We start from the raw sequence: 8,014 nt of genomic DNA, 5'->3' as shown, positions 1-8,014 counted from the left end.
TCTTCCCCGACGACTGGGACCCCCACCCGACGCCCCAGCCCGGGCGCACAGCAGCCCCGCAGTTCCCGGTACTCCCCTCCTCTCCCTCCCTCCGCGGTCCGAAGGGAAAGGCAAGCTGTGGCAGCGCTCGGGGTTCATCCGTCAGCCTGAGAGGAAAAGGGGGAGGAGAGCGAGAGGAGGCGGGCGGCGGGAGGAGGAGTTTCTCGGCGGCCTGGAGCTCCGGGGGGGACGGCGGAGGAGGAGCGCCCTTCCCCCCGCACGCTGATTGCTGTGGCGTCCTGCCCGTCCCCGCCCGCGCGTGTGAGGGGGAGCGAGTGCGCTGGGTCGGCCCGATGGGGGTAATCGAGGGTTTCGGGGACGCCGAGCGGCGCTTTCCTCTTCCCAGTGAGTGAGGGAGGGAAGTCGGCGGCTCTCGTGCCCGGCCACTTTCCCTGCGCGATTCCCTGAGCTCCCTGCAGGAGGAGAAAGTCCCCGGCGGGTCCGGATGGCGTAGTTGCGCCGCGGCGCAGCAGCTGCCGGAGCTCGCCGCCGCCGGGCGCGGGGCGGGGAAACTTCTCTCTGCTTTCCTCCAGCTTGTGGCGGGTGGATCTCCGCTTGACATATCGCCTCCAAGGTACGCGCCGGCTCGGCCCCGCGGCACTGCCGACGGCGCCGGGACGCCTTTGGCCGCACCGCTAGCCCAGCACCCGTTCCGGCCGAGGGCTCTGCAGGCTGCGCGGTGCCTGTCGGCGTTGCGAGGGGGTACGCGCCTGTTTCCCGGTCGGGGGTCGCTCCGGCCGCCCGGACCCCCGGGCTTGTGGGGGCGGCGTTGGTCTGTTAGTGTTTGCACTCCGAGGTGCGTGGGCAGCGGCCGCCCCGGGGTGGGCAGCGCTCGGGGCGCTGCACTGTGCTGGCGAAGACATCTACTCCGCGCCTGCCCTCACGCTTCCTTTCCGCGGTTTCTTCTGACCTCCGCGGGGCGCGCTGGCCACTTCCCACTGCGCTCGTGACAGCGTCGGTGGGAGAGATTTGTTGTGGGTTTGCACGCAGTTGCCGTTGCAGAAGCTGCGGCCCCGGGACTCGAGCACCGACGTGAGCTACGCTCCCTGCGGGCCGCGCCCTCGGGGTGCTGTGCTGGAGGCGCCGAGCGCTGCAGCTCGGAGCCCCGCAGAGAATCCTCCTTCCCGCGTTAACTTACTAGCCACCTTAGCCAGTTTATTTGGTTAGAATACGCTGGAAACTTGGACTGTTGCTAGGAGAATCTTCTTGCAGTCTTGTTCTTATTAGGGCGTTTGCCCCACTTTCCAGAATCATTTAGTGTAGGGAACCGGCTTGTCAAGCTTGAATTACCTTGACAGAGTAGAACTTAATGTGCCTACAAAAAGAGCTGAGAGAAGTGGGAATTTCTCTTAGCTGTGAAATGGGAATAATAACAGTATTGGCCTCATAAGGTTACTGTGAGGATTGAATGATTTAAAATATATAAAGTACTGGAGCAGTGCCCGGCGCCAAGCAAGCGCTGCATGGCTATTAGCGGTGCTTGTCCTGAGCCCAGTGGGGACGAGAAGAGCAGGGAGGGTACGGGATGGTAGGAATGACAGACTGAGATAGGGCACCAGGCTTTTTCTGAACTCCGCATCCCTTCCAAGAGAAGTAAGCGAGCGGTTTGGGAGGAGAGAAGTCTCTACAAGTAGCAAAGTACATGTCAAGACCTTTTAATTTTTCTGAAATGGTACTTTAGATTGCAAACAGGTACTTCAGTGTGAAATTAGCTATTAATTTCCGGTAATAATAATAGCTCACGTTTATTGGGCTCAAACTCTGTGCCAGACACTCTCCTAATACGGGCACTTAATCGTTACACCAACCCTCTGGAAAAAACACTATTAATAGCCCTATTTTACAGGTAAGACACTAGAGGTTAGTTACTTGCCCAAGCTATTACACAAATGTTAGTTCTGTCTGACTCCAGGGCTAGCTTAGTCACTCAGCAGAGAGCAGCAAGTGCAGTCAGATTTGTGTGCAGTGAGTCCAGGCGTCTTCTCCCATCCTGCAGCTTCCCATTTGAGTTGAACACAAATCTCTTGAAACACAAATCAGGTATCTGTGATCAATTTAGGTGATCTGCCCAGGGGGGCGCCAAATTACAACTCCTCTGAAACTGACTCCAAGTAATTATACATAGAACTCTGATTTGTATTAATTAATTCGGATCTTTAATCTTTATTTCTTTTATTAATTCTCCGGACATCGTTGGTCAGTGTTACTTAGCTTCCTTAGGAAACAGCTTGGGATTGGCACAGGAGGCAGGGAAATAATTCTTACCCCCTTAAGGGCTATTAAAATGAAATTGATTTCATGCCATTGTGTCAGCTAAAGGATGTTGCTCTGTTTCTTGATGTTCTCTGCTTTTGGCTTTAATTCTGCATTGTTTAGTGTTTCAAGGCTTCAGCATGTTTTCAGCTCTTCAGTTTGTCTTTGTCATTTGTCAACTTTAATTTTTCCTGTTTTGATGGAATCTGACCATTACATGGCAGCTTGCTTAACAACTGTTGATCCAGCTCATGTTTTTAAACATAAAAATCACCAACTTACTTTTGAACCCCAGCACTTCAAAGGCAGCCCCTGGGGAATTCATTGTTATGTTGAATATTAACCAATAGGGGGAGCATAACACACTATGTATTGATGTCCATTAGGCACCTAAACCAGTTTTTAGAGTATTAAACATACATTTCAGGAATGGACAATGTTGTGGCTTTATCTAGCAAAATAACCAAGTTGCCTTCTGAGTTGACTATGGAGAACTGGGTTTAGTTTCAACTGATTATTGTTAAGAATGACTTTGAGGACAGGGCCTATAATATGTCAAGAACTCTCTGGTGTCCGGACAGATATTAAGTACACACACAGTTTATTGCCATTTGTTTTCCTTAAGAGGCATATGTAAAATAATTTTGTGTACTTTGAATGATATTTCAGATTATCTAGGACAACTGGGAGTCTGTAGAGATCCATTGTGAATCCTTTTGTAATGATGCTCATTTGTCTTTTGTAGAAAACTGGATATAGTGAATTTTGTTCTCAGGGAGGTTGGTGTACTCACAATCCTGTCATTATCATTTTTCATTAACATCTGAGTGCAAGACAATAAGGGGTTGTTATGCTGAGTAACAGCATTTCTATTCCAGTGCATTTTTCAGAGGCTTGTATTTTAGTATGGCAATAGTTCAGAAGTATCATATTTGTTTAGTATAGATGCAGTGTGTCTATAGATAAATATATAAACCATATTTAGGAATTAGCATACTTGCAAAAACAGTTAAACTGACTTTTAAAAAAGGTTTTCAAAAAAAAAAAAAAAAAGGTTTTCAATCTTTGTCTGAATTTTGTAGGCCAGTTTCCTTTCTTGTTTCTTGAGTATCAGGTAGTAGGGACTTAACTTTATTTACCAAGTTAGGGGTCAGGTGGATCCTATTTTATTTTATTTTTTATAATTCGTTCTCTTTTATTTACTTACTTACTTATTTATTTATTTATTTTTGGCTGCGTTGGGTCTTTGTTGCGGTGCGCGGGCTTCTCACTGCGGTGGCTTCTCCTGTTGAGGAGCACGGGCTCTAGAGCGCAGCCTCAGTAGTTGTGGCGCATGGGCTTAGTTGCTCCGCAGCATGTGGGATCCTCCCAGACCAGGGCTCGAACCCATGTCCCCTGCACTGGCAGGCGGATTCCTAACCATTGTGCCACCAGGGAAGCACGTGGACCTTATTTTAAAATACCTTTCAAATTTAGTTCTTTCTTTCTAAATCTCAGCATTGCAGTTACACTTCAGAGTAGCATTTTGTTTAGAGTCTAATTTAGTCTTCCAGGGTCTCATCTAGTTTACTTATTCAGCAAACATTTATCAGGCCCCAACTCCCTAATAGGCTTAAGGTTCCTGGTGTTGGAGTTTGGCAAATTAACCATCCTCTTTCAGTCCTCTGATAGCAGGAGACCTTAAGGCTTCCTAGGGCTTAGGAAAGCCTATACACATTCAAAATTTTTTGCTTAAAGAGAACTATTGTCCCATTCTTTTGAAGACTCAAAGGAATTAATCTTTCTTTTTTGCATGCAAACTTGATTGTATCTTGTAAAAGTCAGGTGACTCTTGCTTTTCTGAGGGCCTGCTCTGGGCCTAAGTGCCTAGGGAACTCAAATGTCCTTTGAGTACTAAGAAGGTGATCTTTGCTGACTTCTTTAGTACCTAAGTGATGACCAATTTCTTGGGATCATAAATTTGTGGAAATTCCTGACTTTACATCTTAAGCTTAACAGACAGAACCGTTAAAATTTAGAGGATGACTGCTAACTGTTAACATTGCTGTAATATTTTTCCTGGATGAATTTGCTCTGTGGTCATTTAAAATTACCCCTGTTCTTGATAATCCATTTTGAAAATGTATTTTTTTTTCTTCTTTCATTGCTATTGGACAAAAACTAATTATAATCGTCAGGTTCATTAGTTAATGAGGACAGTCTTCGTGTTTTTCCTTTTTTTTTTTTACTCAACAGTTATTTTGAAAATGATTTTATCACTGTTTCAGTCTGTCCACTGGAGTGTTTTTCTTATGTTTTTCAACTTCTTTTGAAATTTTGAAACTTAAAAAATGTTAACTACTTTTTGAACTTTGCATGACTCAAGTTAGATAATGTTTTTAAGGGTCTTTAACTTAAAAGCAATCTTATATTGCCTTTAGGAACATGGATAGTTTGGAATATGAAAGAGTGAATCTAAGGCATTTGTGGCTTTGGAAGAAAATTACTGCACCAAGATTCATGGCAGTAATTTCTCTGGTTCCACATCTTCAGAGTAACACTTGGAATGATAGCATTGTCTTTTTGTAGCATTTCATAAAACACAAGCTTTTGCTAATTTGTTTGGTTTCTAGTAAAGCAGAAATAAATCAACACAGCTTGGAAGTGCCTTACAAAAAAGGATTTGGGGGGCTTCCCTGGTGGCGCAGTGGTTGAGAATCTGCCTGCTAATGCAGGGGACACGGGTTCGAGCCCTGGTCTGGGAAGATCCCACATGCCACGGAGCAGCTGGGCCCGTGAGCCACAACTACTGAGCCTGCGCGTCTGGAGCCTGTGCCCCGCAACGGGAGGGGCCGCAATAGTGAAAGGCCCGCGCACCGCGATGAAGAGTGGCCCCCACTTGCCGCAACTAGAGAAAGCCCTCGCACGAACCGAAGACCCAACACAGCCAAAAATAAATAAATAAATAAATAAAGTAGCTATAAAATTAAAAAAAAAAAAAAAAAAGGATTTGGGTCCATTTCCTGGGCTCTGTCCACTTCTAGACTTCTTTTATATCTTTTGAAATAGCACATTTGTTTGTTAACTGACATTGAGATTTATTTTCTCTGCAAAGTTTTAAGATTTAGCACAGATTTCTGAGCATTCTTCCTTCTCTTAGGGAGAAATTTTTATTTCTCAACCAAGATGTGTGCAGTATTTAATGTTTGAAGCAACATTCATAAAGTTTCTGCGTTGAGGCCCCTCTTATTTGGACCTTATTTTACTTGTTTTATTCTTCAGTTTTCCAGGCCAAACAGCAAGACTTAATAGGCTGACAAGTAGGGGTATGAGGGATGGAGACCATATTTAAAATTGAGATTATCCCTGAAGGTCTGAAACATGGGCTCCAGAAGCACGCCCTTAGGCTATCCTGATATCTCCTGTTTAAGATAATTATAGGAAAAAAAAGATTAGAGTCTGTTGTTAGTGCTGGTAATTCCTTTAATGCTGAAACCTTCAAGTCTGGGAAGAGGACTCAGAGTGATATAAAAGTTCATTTTTAGGATTTAATGTTAAATTGTTGCCACAGTAATAATTTAGAATCAAGTCTGAAGTGTTAGCTCTGTCTTCACTTTAAGGAAAAGGATGGTAATCCAGAAGCATATACTTTCCCTAGCTCTAGGACACTGGGCTCTGGGAGAAAGGGGACTTCAGAATTCGGTGCTGTTTGCAGAAGAAGGAAGAATTGGGTGCTGTTTGTTATGTCCTTCCAAGCACATAATTCATTTTTCTGGTACATACTGAAGGTCAGGTTTTTGTTTGAATTTGCAGATGGACCATTTGTAAAAACACATTGAAGTTGATTAGTCCCTGAAAAAAAATGATCTTTAGAAAATAGTCTTTACAGATCCTAGTCCTTGAGTTTTCCTGTGATCAGATTGCCCTGGGAGAAGCTCTGGAGTTTACAGGCATGATGACTAACCACCAGTGATGGGTAAGAACACCAAGTGGACCAGGTGGAGGGTCTAGCAGAACTTTGGAGTTCTTTTTTTAAATTATTATTATACTATTTTATTAATGGAAACTTGATGAATACTTAAATTTCATTTGGTGTGTGAAAAGATTCCCTTTTGGGAGTATAATTCAGTTAGCATTTTTAGTAATTTATGTGTTTTGACATATGAAATTGGTCATTGGATGGAAAAATACACTGGTGGCTATTTGCAAATTTCATTTCATAATTAACTGCATGATGATTGCTGGAGCAGAATGTTGCTTTTTTTTTTAATACTTGGAAGGTTATTTGGGGTGAAATACTTAGATTCCAGTCTCAAAACCCTGTGTTCATGTGGTACCCTAAGTACTTTTGTGTGATACTCCCTGTGTCGTTTTGAGTTATCTCTTTTCTGTTTTTTTTTTTTTTCTTTAACAGAAAACATACTCAAACACAAAACTCTCCTAAGTGTCCATAAAGAATAAACGTCTCATTTTGTTATATTCTACTTTGTGCCGTTGGCTGGCACATGAAATTCAACTTCGAGGGAAAGCACCATTGACTCATTACATACATTTTGCATCACTGCAGTGTAAGGTCTTCCCTATGTGTGTGGGAGAAGTTTCTGATCTTCTAAATGGGCATGTTTACTATTGCTGGTCTATCTCTTTTTGTCAAAGCCTTTCTGAGCAGACATTCCTCTTAGTTTTCGTATTTTTGTGTCTTTATAGTTACTTGTTGTGTATTCATAATATGCCATGTGAATCACGAAAAAATACGTAGCACCTGCCTTTTTGTTTTGAGTCCATCATACCTATCCATTACAATGCTGTGCAGCCATTGGATGCATCATGTTTTTGACACAGGAGCCCAGGGGAAGGATGACCTACTTGATACATTTCATTTTTTTTTTTTTTTGTACGTATGCCTTTTTCAGTTTGAGGCATCTTTACTTCATTATTAGAGTGGCTGCTCTCTATGATATTCAAGGTTTTAATTTCATTCAGTGTGTGGGCAAACAGGGAGGTTTCATGTAGAGGCAGTTCTACTAAATAAAAACAAACAAACAAAAAAACCAAAAAAAAAAAAAAAAGAAACACTTCCAGAAAGTATCATATATAGATACGTTGTTGGGTAAGGCTTTGGTAATGTTCAAATGGGAGATAACTGAACACACAGCAGGGTCCCACTTAGCTTAACTGAGTAGGGAGGCTAGGAGAGAGAGGGGAGTGTCTAATTTATTAGGAGAAAATTCACTTTTGCATAATAATAAGCATTTAAATGTTTTCTTTGGAATTAATATATATTTCAAGTAGTTATACAGGTAATAGATTTGCAAAAGAAATTTTGCTAAGGTTGAGGTTCTGTAGTTGGCAACTCTTTTAACTCTGAAGGTCCTGTTCTCTGAAGCCAGGAAAAAACAGCCTGTTTCCAATTATAAATCACAAAAATAGGGAAATTAGGCCAAGAAAAATGATCATTTGGGGGTTGGGTTGCTTTTTTTCAGAGGGTAAAGGAGAAAGGACCATAGATGCACATTTTTAAAAAATCTGCTAGTTATTCTGTTGGTTTTCAAATGTTTTTCAAGCATTCTATATTGGAAATTAAGAATAATTTTAGGATTAAAGACTCTTCCTCCTTCAGCTCCTTTTTGTTTCTCAGAGAGCAAACAGAAGAGCAGTTAGGCAGCTTCTGCAGAGACTGAGGGGCTTGGTCTCAGTGTTTTGGGACCCAGCTGGTAATACTGGTAAAGCCTTTTCCTGTCTG

The 8,014-nt window shown here is 43.0% G+C and overlaps 1 protein-coding gene across 7 annotated transcripts in view; it reads left to right on the top strand.

The window, feature by feature from the left end:
• Positions 1-286: 286 nt before the first annotated feature.
• Positions 287-8,014, top strand: part of TGFBR3 (transforming growth factor beta receptor 3) — a 201,444-nt gene continuing 193,716 nt past the window's right edge. For 4 of the 7 annotated variants that reach the window (XM_007176334.2, XM_028164997.2, XM_007176331.2 and 1 more), the window contains exon 1: positions 287-613. The gene's annotated coding sequence lies outside the window, so the exon portion shown is untranslated. Of the gene's footprint in view, positions 614-817; positions 836-8,014 lie in introns of those variants that run through there. The other 3 variants (XM_007176333.2, XM_007176332.2, XM_007176330.2) reach the window with 2 other exon arrangements.

This window comes from Balaenoptera acutorostrata, chromosome 1 (genome assembly GCF_949987535.1).
Source record: "Balaenoptera acutorostrata chromosome 1, mBalAcu1.1, whole genome shotgun sequence".
Classification (NCBI taxonomy): Eukaryota; Metazoa; Chordata; class Mammalia; order Artiodactyla; family Balaenopteridae; genus Balaenoptera; species Balaenoptera acutorostrata.
This window is presented reverse-complemented; position numbering and strand designations above follow the sequence as displayed.